The sequence below is a fragment of the Passer domesticus genome, chromosome 6 (assembly GCF_036417665.1).
Source record: "Passer domesticus isolate bPasDom1 chromosome 6, bPasDom1.hap1, whole genome shotgun sequence".
Taxonomy (NCBI): Eukaryota; Metazoa; Chordata; class Aves; order Passeriformes; family Passeridae; genus Passer; species Passer domesticus.
This window is the reverse complement of record NC_087479.1, coordinates 9,564,376-9,573,917: the sequence shown is the minus strand read 5'-3', so window position 1 is coordinate 9,573,917 and position 9,542 is coordinate 9,564,376. Positions and strand designations below refer to the sequence as shown.

At 38.4% G+C, this 9,542-nt stretch overlaps 1 long non-coding RNA gene across 1 annotated transcript; it reads left to right on the top strand.

Annotated features, from left to right (window-relative positions):
• The first annotated feature begins 574 nt into the window (after nucleotides 1-574).
• Nucleotides 575-4,727, top strand: LOC135302573 (uncharacterized). Its single transcript, XR_010364162.1, has 2 exons — nucleotides 575-2,177; nucleotides 3,309-4,727. It is a non-coding gene; the product is annotated as an uncharacterized LOC135302573 (long non-coding RNA).
• Nucleotides 4,728-9,542: the final 4,815 nt, after the last annotated feature.

Genomic DNA, 9,542 nt, shown 5'->3' with positions numbered 1-9,542 from the left:
ACACTGGAAAAGACTTAATTCAGCTTGCATTGCCTACACAATTAGGATGAATAAAATAGAGGGATCACTTAGGAATAAGAAAAGCAGGTTTTAGTCAAGTCAAGGTTAATCAGTGTATTTATATATGGAGCTTAAAGGATTTTTACCCTTTTATTAAACAGCTTTGACAAATTAACATTTAACTTGTTGCATGCTGCAAGGGTAACATTAATAGTGATAGAAAGCATCAGATTTTTAATCTATCATTATCATTTTTCAGTAGAAGTAAATTTTGTGCTAATGTAAGTGATTTTCCTAAAAACTTACTGTCAGCCCTGATAAACAGAGATACTCACTGAAATGTTTTATTGTACATGCTATTAACTCTTAGAAGCGCCCCTAAGAACATTCTCATTAATACAGCTTCCTCTGCTCTTATTCCAAGAAAATTGCTCTTAGAGCTGACTGGAAACCAGAAAAAACATGTCTTTTTTGTTGTAAGAATAATCACAAAAAATGTTTCTTTCTCTTTTGGCCCAGGTTTGGAAAATTCCCTGAGGACTCTAAAGAAATCTATGAGCAATAAGCAGGGAAAAGTGGCGGGGTGAATAATCAAAGGTCAGTTCTCCACCATCTGCCAGATCTTTGAAAGGCCAGATTTATTCACTCACTGTGATTATGGTGTGATTGCACATGCCATGAAATCCTACTTAGGACTGCAAGATTTCGTGAGAACTAAACCAGAGCTGGGCCTGGCCTCTCCTTGTTGTGGAATGGCTGTTAGGAAATCCCCTCTCCCTGAACTTCAGGCCGTGCGCGGTCCATGGTTAATGTCGCATTCCTCCATAAGCAGACGGACTGAAAGAATTTTAATACCTCTCTGGACCTAAATGATCATTCCTTCCACATTCTTTGTGGCTTCATGGTGTTTATGATAATTCTTGCTCGGGATCCAATCTCTATAGTTTATCCAGCTGTGCCTTTGATGTCTGTGCTGTGGTCTCCAGGGACAGAAGTCGTGAACGAGCGGTTAGTGAGCGACACCCAAGGGGTTGTGACATCTTTAACATAAACTCGCCAGCATAAGGTTTTTTCTCTGAAATGGATTAAGCAATTTATTTAGCTATAAAACCCAGAAAACTAGTTAAGTGAATTTTACTGGGAAATCAATGAAGTAATAATTATGTGGTAATATAACTGGGACTGAGGTAACCAGCTTTGGTCTTCTTTTCTTTGTTAATCCATTCCTTCTATCCTCTTTATCCCTGTCTTTTTTGAATAGCCACAAGTTATTCTGATGAGAGAACTGAAAATGCATATTGGGAAATCTTTGAGCATATTAACTTTTGTACAGTGAAATCTTTCTTTCTTGTCTTTGCAATAGATGCAAAAAAGAACCCATCCAGAATTCATTAACAAAAACATTATCTCAGACTCATATTTTTGGATTCTGTTAAATTTTCCCCATTTATATTTCATAGAATGCCATCCTAATCCTATCTGAGGCATGCCTGTAAGCTAAAGATAAATATGTAAAACTTACCTTTGAATTGAATGGTGTCTAACTATTGCTGCTTTAAAAAATAATAGCAAGCCCCTTGACATTATCCTCAGCAGAGCTTCAGAATTTGCATGAAGGCTGCAGATATTACAGTTACATAGGAAGCTTTTTCTTCTGATAATTAGACACAAATTAATTAAAAATAAACTTCAGTTGTTAGGCTGTTATAAATATTAAGAGATGATAAATTGCTAGAAAAAAACAGATCTTCATACATCAGTTAGTTCACACTTGCATTTTAGAGTAGATTAGTTAGATAAAGTAGTGAGCACATTAAAGGCTTAAATGGTTTTCAAAGTTCTTTTGCTTTCTAAAAAATGATGGGAAAAAAGCCCCAGACTCATCAGTTATGTGCTGCATATTATTTCTCACAGAAGAATCCTCCTGAAAGCCAGATCATATTGTACATATTACCGATCTATTTGCATTTAGGAATTTCATTCCTGTGTGTGAACAGAACACACACATCTGAATTCCAGGGAAATTAAAAAGGGTAGGACTGAAGGTCTTTTAAAGATAATTTCCTTTCTTTTTCTGCAGCCTGAAATGTCTCCAGGAATCAAGTCTGTAGTCAGCAGGAATGAGACTGAAATGATACACTGAATAATAAAAATGACCCCAGCAGTAGTAACATGAAGTGAGTCCATGCCCTTTGTGAATAGTAAACTAGCTGGCAATATGAAGGAGGAACAACTGGAAAATGGCAAACATTAGTTCTGGGCTAGTATTTCTAAATGGATCTGCTTATTTTGAGTGTGATCTGTGCTTCATACCAAGGTAGTTTTGGGCCACAGAATTATAACAGGGGGAAAACAAAAAAGCAGTGTACATCCTGAAGAAACTGGTCATATGGGAAAATTAGAGCTAGTTTGAAATAATGGATGTATTTTTCCATTAATTTGTCAATAATAATATTAATTTAAATTTTTCTGTGAAGAATTTCAAATTGCTGTCAGAAAGTTTAAAAAAACACCCATTCAACTAAAAAAAAACCAAACCCGAGTACAACCACCCTCACACTTTTGAATAGCTTCTAGAAAATTAAATATTCCAGCTGAAAAAAAATATCTGTCTTCAGAAATTCAGTTTCACTGTTTTGTGGTGGCTTTAGCTTTCATTTTATTGCATTTTTCTCTATTCTGAGGGGCTTTTAGAAGCTGAGGAAGCAGCTGCATGGTGGGGTCATTTGAGGATTGCAGGAGTCCCTGTCAGAGCTTCCTTAGCTCTTGGCTGGACATGGGCTGGTACTTGGACTACCAAACTGAATCCAAACTCAATCCAGTTTTCAGAAAGGAGCAGGAGGCAGGATGCTCTGGCATGTTACTTTTGTACATGTTAGGAGACATTTTTCATTTTCAGATGTGCTTAGAGCTCAAGGTCAAATTATTCATTTAATTGTTTACTTATTTGCTAATCTTTTATTTCCATTGAAGAAATGCAGAGAGGCGGTAGAAGCAGTTTTGCTTGTCTCAAAGAAGTGCAGTGAGCTCTAGACCTAGGAAATAATAGCACCAGTGTCAGCAAGATGCCAGCTGGAGCCTTTGGGTGGGAGAAACACTGGACACCTTATGTGCCCTGAGCCCTGGTGTATGTAAATACTTCAGGGCTCAGTTCTGCATCCATTTATCCTTAAAAAGGGAGCAGCTTGTGCACAGCTCCATCAGTTCTAAAAACCACAGCTTCATCCATGGGGCTAATGTGTCTGTTGCTCCTATGAGCTGAAAGGACTTGGTTTCCCTAAGGGTGGAATCTTTGTCCTGCATCTCAGGGATGTGCAGAACTGCGACACTGCAGACAAGTGCTGCTGTCACCTGTTTTGTGAGTGCAAGATGCTCCACACCCACGTTGGAATCAGCAGAGGAGTCTCCCCAGAGGTGTGGTCCCCTGGGAGCTGGCTGTCTGGCTGTGGTTTTACACATTCAGCCAGCTCAGACATCTGAATGCAAAATTCCACACTTGGGGGTGAGATGCAGATGTTGTGCTCTTCTCTGGGGAGTTCCAGGTCTATAAAACAATGGATGGATTTCACAGTACTCATCCATATATGTAGCCTTTGATCTGTGACAGATGTGATATTGATAATATCCTCCATTCAATAAGTCCTCCAGGTATAATTTTGTGCCAGGTTAAATTTCTGATTTAACTGTTGAAGAGCCTACTGTGTGAAATGCTGTTCTGTAGAACTGACTGGGGAGCATGACCATGCTCAGACACAAGTCTGGGGTTACATAGCTCTGCTGCAGACTTTGGCCCTAATCCTTCCCACACACCTCTTATTTGAGTGTAAATCCAGTAGTTCTCATTTCCCAGCTGATCCCTTGTATTTTTTATGTGGCTGGTTAGCTCAGAGACCTCACATCCTGTTCCCCTGCAGGGATACTGCATGGATTTTGTGCTGTTATCTGAGTCTGAAAAATGATGAGCTGAAAGGCAGCTTAAACTCTTTGTGTATAATAGTGGAAGATTTGTTTCACCCTCCCATTTCTCTTGTACACTGTGAAAGCTGTGCTTTCCCTTGAAGGTTCATTGGTCTGAGAAACCATTAGATTGGACTAATCTCTATACAAAAAAGTAAAAAAAAACCCATGCTCTGAGGGCACTGGATATGAACAATCTCAGGCATAGCCTTGTGACTGAGGGAAATCTGTTTGGCCCTGATGGGACAGGGGGAAGGATGATGGGGGAAGGATGGCTGTGCAGTGAGGAGAGGCCTGTGATACAGAGCAAAGAGTCCTGCTCCTCCTGTCTCTCAATGAACAGGAGTCCTGTCCCTTGCTCGGTGGTGTGCATGTTGTTGATTCTTAATATGTAATTACAAATGCACAGGAGGAAAGGAGCAGGGAATGTTTGGTTTGCAAATGCTGGTATCTGTTTCAAAGTTGCTCCTCATGTGACTTTAACTGGAGGGCAGGTCAAGAGTGGTCCAAGGAGGGAAGAATCCAAATTGATGGGAAAATATTACTGCCCCATGAATGCTTGCTGCTGTGGTTGCACCAATGCCAGCAGGAATGTGCTGGTAGAGCATCTGTGTTGTACCAGTCAAGAATTTGGCAGCAGGTATCCTAGCGAGCTCATTCTCAGGTCACTTTTTCAAACAGCTATACCAGCAATGGATAGAAAACTGCCTGAAAAAATTTAGATTATTCTTCTTTGCCTTATTTCCATAGAATATGCTCTGTGTCAAAAATGAGATTGTAAAGTATGCCTGTATTGATTCACAATGCGTAAGAGACCTGAATGGAAATAACCTCATATGAAACATTCATTTTGCTGATTTGCTTTTTATATCCTTATGGCTTTAGGTTTTCTAAATTTCTTAGTATAATTTCTATATTTTAAAAAGGTCTGAAACTTTAGGTCATGCCTCCATAAATTTTGCACCTAATTTGGGGAAGGAGAGCAGGTGAGAAATGCTTATGCCTTCATAGGCTGGAGGATGCTCAAATGAGATGGCAACAGAACTCAGTCTGTCAAAACAATGAAAAGAAGTGCTAACATTAATAATTACATTATTCAAGCAAATTGAAATCCTTGGTGGGTGCATTTTAGTGATGCCCTTTAAAGCAAACTGTATTTCATAGATTGGGGGAGTAATAAAACAATAAACTAAGACACTTTTTGTCTTTCTGCTCCTCTTTGCCTATGTGTGTGGTTGGGGAAATTTTGTCAGTGTTAATGAGGTGTGTTTATGTCCTGTTTTTAGTAAAACATCCTGGTTGCCAGTCTCAGTGCCTTTTAAAGCCTGAGTATTCCCAAATCAAATTTTAAAAAACCGTAACAAAAAAAAGACTCCCATAACAATCTGACCTACAGTGTAATTGTGCTCCAACAGCTTGGTAGACCTCATCCCTTCAGACTTGCTCTTCTGCCCCCAAAATGTAGTGGCAGCAATATTTTAAACTGGACTGCAGCTGGATTTGAAACTTCTGCTGAGGGAGAGTCCCAGCCAGTGTAAATTTGGCTCCAGGTTTGAATATGTTTTGTCTCTGTACACAGAACCAAAGAAAAGCAAGAACTGTGGGTGGTAACTGATTCCAGGATTATCTCTTCGGTTGTCTACTCAATGTTGCTTCAGTGTGAAATATTAGACTGGGCTAAGATGTGATTACTTTATGCATAAGAAGCAGTAAAAGTCTGTGTCTCTCTACAGTGAGGCTTTTAGACTGGTACTGAGATGTTTTGCTTCAAAAAGTGGATTTGAATGTTTTTAATGCCAAATAAGGTTTTGCTCCTGAGGGCTGGATCCTATCCCCTTTCCCACAGCAGGTTTCCCCCTCTCCTTGCTGTGCCTTGGGTTCATTCAGTGGAATTGTCCCCATGGAATCACATTGTAAAACTGAGTCCCGTGTTAAGCCTGCCCAATGTGAGGAAGAATGAGGTTACATTTCTAAAATAACTGGAAATGGTACAGGCAGATAACACCAGGGAATAAATCCTGGCAAACATCCTTGTGTACAGTGGATCTGCTTAAGAGAATACATAGTGAGTAGAATATATAGAATATAGAAATTATAGCAGTATGTGGCTGCTGATACTGAGAGAGCATCATTTCAGCCTTCAGACAAAATCCCATTTTCTGAAATTAACCTTATAGTTACTCTTTGAGCCAAATAACTCTATATTTTTCCCACTGGAAAAGTGGAAAAGAGGTCATTTTCCTACCATGTTTCTGTGTTTGTCTGCAGTCTGTCTAGGTTGTATCAATTAAGGCTACTTTAAAAAGATTGGGACCTACACTTTTTATGGGCACCTGTGTACCCGCTAGGGACAGGGCTGCATGGATTAGGGTCATGGGAATCTCTAGGAACATATCTTTGTTCTGGGATCAACCAGTAATAGGGTTTTATGTAGAAGGAATAGCAAAAATCCTAGGGGATTCATTCCAATTATATCCCAAATTAGGACAAAAGAGCTTTAGTTTAGTCTGATAGGGTTTCCACATCATTAGAAGTTATAAACATTTGTCCCTTTATATAGTGGTGTTAATTAACATTGTTAAAATTTACCACAGGTTCTTATGTTCCCAGACCAAAAAAGAAAAGTCATTAGCCACTTACAATTAACAAAGGAAGAAAAAAGTGTTTTTCTAAAGTTATTTGAGGTTTTAAGAATCAGTCTTAATATTGGTATTGGATAAAAAATGGGGATTGATGTCTAACAAATTACATTTTAAAAAATTATTTATCATTTACTGCAATACATTTTGAGTTTACATTAAATACTGTATGTCCCTTCTGTCTTTATTTTGATGTAAACATGTTGCTGAGTTTGCTATGGAGATATTGTATGGTTCTTTATTAACTCTTCACTCAAGAAGAGTCTGATATTGCTGCTCAAAGCTAAGATATTTTCTCATAAAACTCTGACATCTTTTCTTTTTTTTTTAAATTGCTGTTCAAAATAATGTGGTGCTCTGTTGCCCTTGTAACTTTGACAGATGATTAATTATAAATTTGGGGTACTGTGATTCAGACAGAAACCTAATTGGATATTTGTGAACCAAATGTGAAAATGTTGAATGCAGGTCCATGCTTCAGTGATGCTTTGATATCTCTTTTCAGAGGTTAAATCCTCTGTTTTGAAATATATGAATACACACCGTCTGTTTCTCTCTAGTGGATGTATGTGTTTCCAGGCAAAATCATAATTCAACTTCGCATGAGGTGATAAAGCTTTATCAGTAACTGCAGGGTAAAGAATATTTTAAAGAAACTCTGCATTTTCTTTTTTAAAAAAAGTTGTAACTTAAAAATCCTCGATACCTGGGGAAGACTGTTCAAAAACTTTAGAAAATATGGAAATATATGGAAATTCACAGGTAGAATGCCCCAAACAATAATTGTGCTTTCCATCTGTGACCTTCCCTTCTGTGCTGCTTAGAATAACACATTGATAGAAGAGAGGGTGTCTGAGGCACTTTGGTATTAAGTGCCTTGAGGATTTGGCAGCTTGCTACCAGTTCTTTGGTTGCAGATTTTTTGAGCCACCTCTGGCCTTCATTTCACTATGCCAGAACAAATGGATGAGTCTGGTAGCTTTGTTGTATTAATTTGATTTTTTTGTTTTTGGTAGAATTCTCCCACAGACCAAAAAATTAAGCACTTGTTTTGTTAAGGTAGACTCTGACTTGTAAAGCTGAGGTATCCTTGTAAATCTTGCTGTAGGTTCTGACAGCAAATTGTTCACTTCAAACCATGTTTTAGTGACAAGGACTCCTGTGAAAGAGAAATGTCGAAACCTACCTGGGTGGGATTGAAACTGAAGGGCTATTAAATCATTTATTAGAAACCCAGAGTTGAAAGTAATTCTGTGTAGATGAAATAAATAACTTAATTTTTGGGTAAAGAATTGTAGGATATTGAAAGCCAAGAAGCTTTGGGTCATCTAGAGGCTGAGATCAACAATTAAGTTATTTTCCTGCTTTAATTGCTGTCTGCAGGTTTGTGTGAAGCATCTCTGAGTCAAGCCCTGATGACTGAGATGGGTATTTTGTGTAAGATTCCTCTACATTTGACTGAAGATCAAATCTGACCAATATGTTCCATGCCAGGGCTGTAAATTGTGGGTCTTTAGGATCCTCCCCAGAGAAATGGATCATCTAATCCCACCAATTTATTCCCTGTTTCTGTCATATCTTCCCCCTTTTCTTTTCTTTCTTTGTATGTCAGAGCATCATGAGCGGGACAATGAACATGAACCTCTACTACAGTCATATTTACTTCTATCACATCATCATCCCAATGTCCATTTTCCCCTGGCTTTTGGTGGCAGGGAAAGTCTCAGGAGTTGGATGCCTCTGTCCTTAAAGGAGTATCACGACCTAAAGAATTATATAAAACATATAAAGCTATTTTCAGTTCATTGTATGCACATGATTCCCGTACTTAGAGGCTGATAAAATGAAATTTGCTGTGAAATGTTCTGTGATTCACTCACTTGCACTTTTTAAAGTCCCATTGTAAGGAGAAAATATCAGAGCCAAATCTGAGGCAAAATACCTTCAGCCATTGATGTTCCTGAGCATGTCAGTCATGCACTGAAGCTGCTGGCACAGCTGGTACTCCACACACAACGGGGAGTATTTTTAACAGTAAAAATGTGAGTGTGACAGGTGCACATTTTATTAGAACTTTTTTATTGTGCATTAGTGGAGAGTAGAGAGCTAGCAGCACTTTAACAAGTCTTCAAGTAAGTGAGAAAACAAATGAAGGTCTGTGGTACATATTCATGTTTGTTAGCCAAGTATGGGTAGTTCACAGCAGCCTAATATTTCACTGTTTCAGAAAAAAAAAAAAAAAACTAGATGAATTTTGAGCAGCTTGCACAGCCAGAACCACTCATTCTTTTTTATGAGCTTCATTTGCATTTATACTCTTCCCTGCTGTTGTTGAGTACGCCCCTTTCACTTGTCCTAAATCTACAATTGCACTGGCTGCACTTAAGTGGCTGTTTCCTACTGATATATTGATTATCACACTAATTACATCCGGGGTCTATAGATAGGCTAAGAGAACTAATTTATTTGAATTTTTAATAGGGGTGAAAACTCTCCACAACTAATTAATTCTACAGGGATGCGTCAAACTCTTCTCTTTTCTTTCTTTCTTTTTTTTCTTTCTCAATCAGTGCTTTTTGTAAGTAAGGGTTGTGCTAAAACAAGAAAATGGATGGGGACAAAATGCATGATGCTTTTGTCTGGTAAACTTTCATATTCTTTTCTTTTGATAGACTGGCGTTTTTTGTCTGCTTTCTGCTTGACTGGATGATTCTTTTTATTTTTTCTGATGTGGTATCATACAGTGGGCCCTGGTTCTGCAATCAGCTCTGTGTATGCAGCCTGCTGTGCCTGTTGAGGTCAGAGAGGGTGGCTGCTTAGCTGGAACACAGTGCAGAAATGGGCCATGGATATTAACTCATCAGTTTATGGCTGGAGCAAAAATATTTTTTTTAATGACCACCTTGGTGGTTTACGTGCCTGTGTTTCATTCAATTTGACATAGAA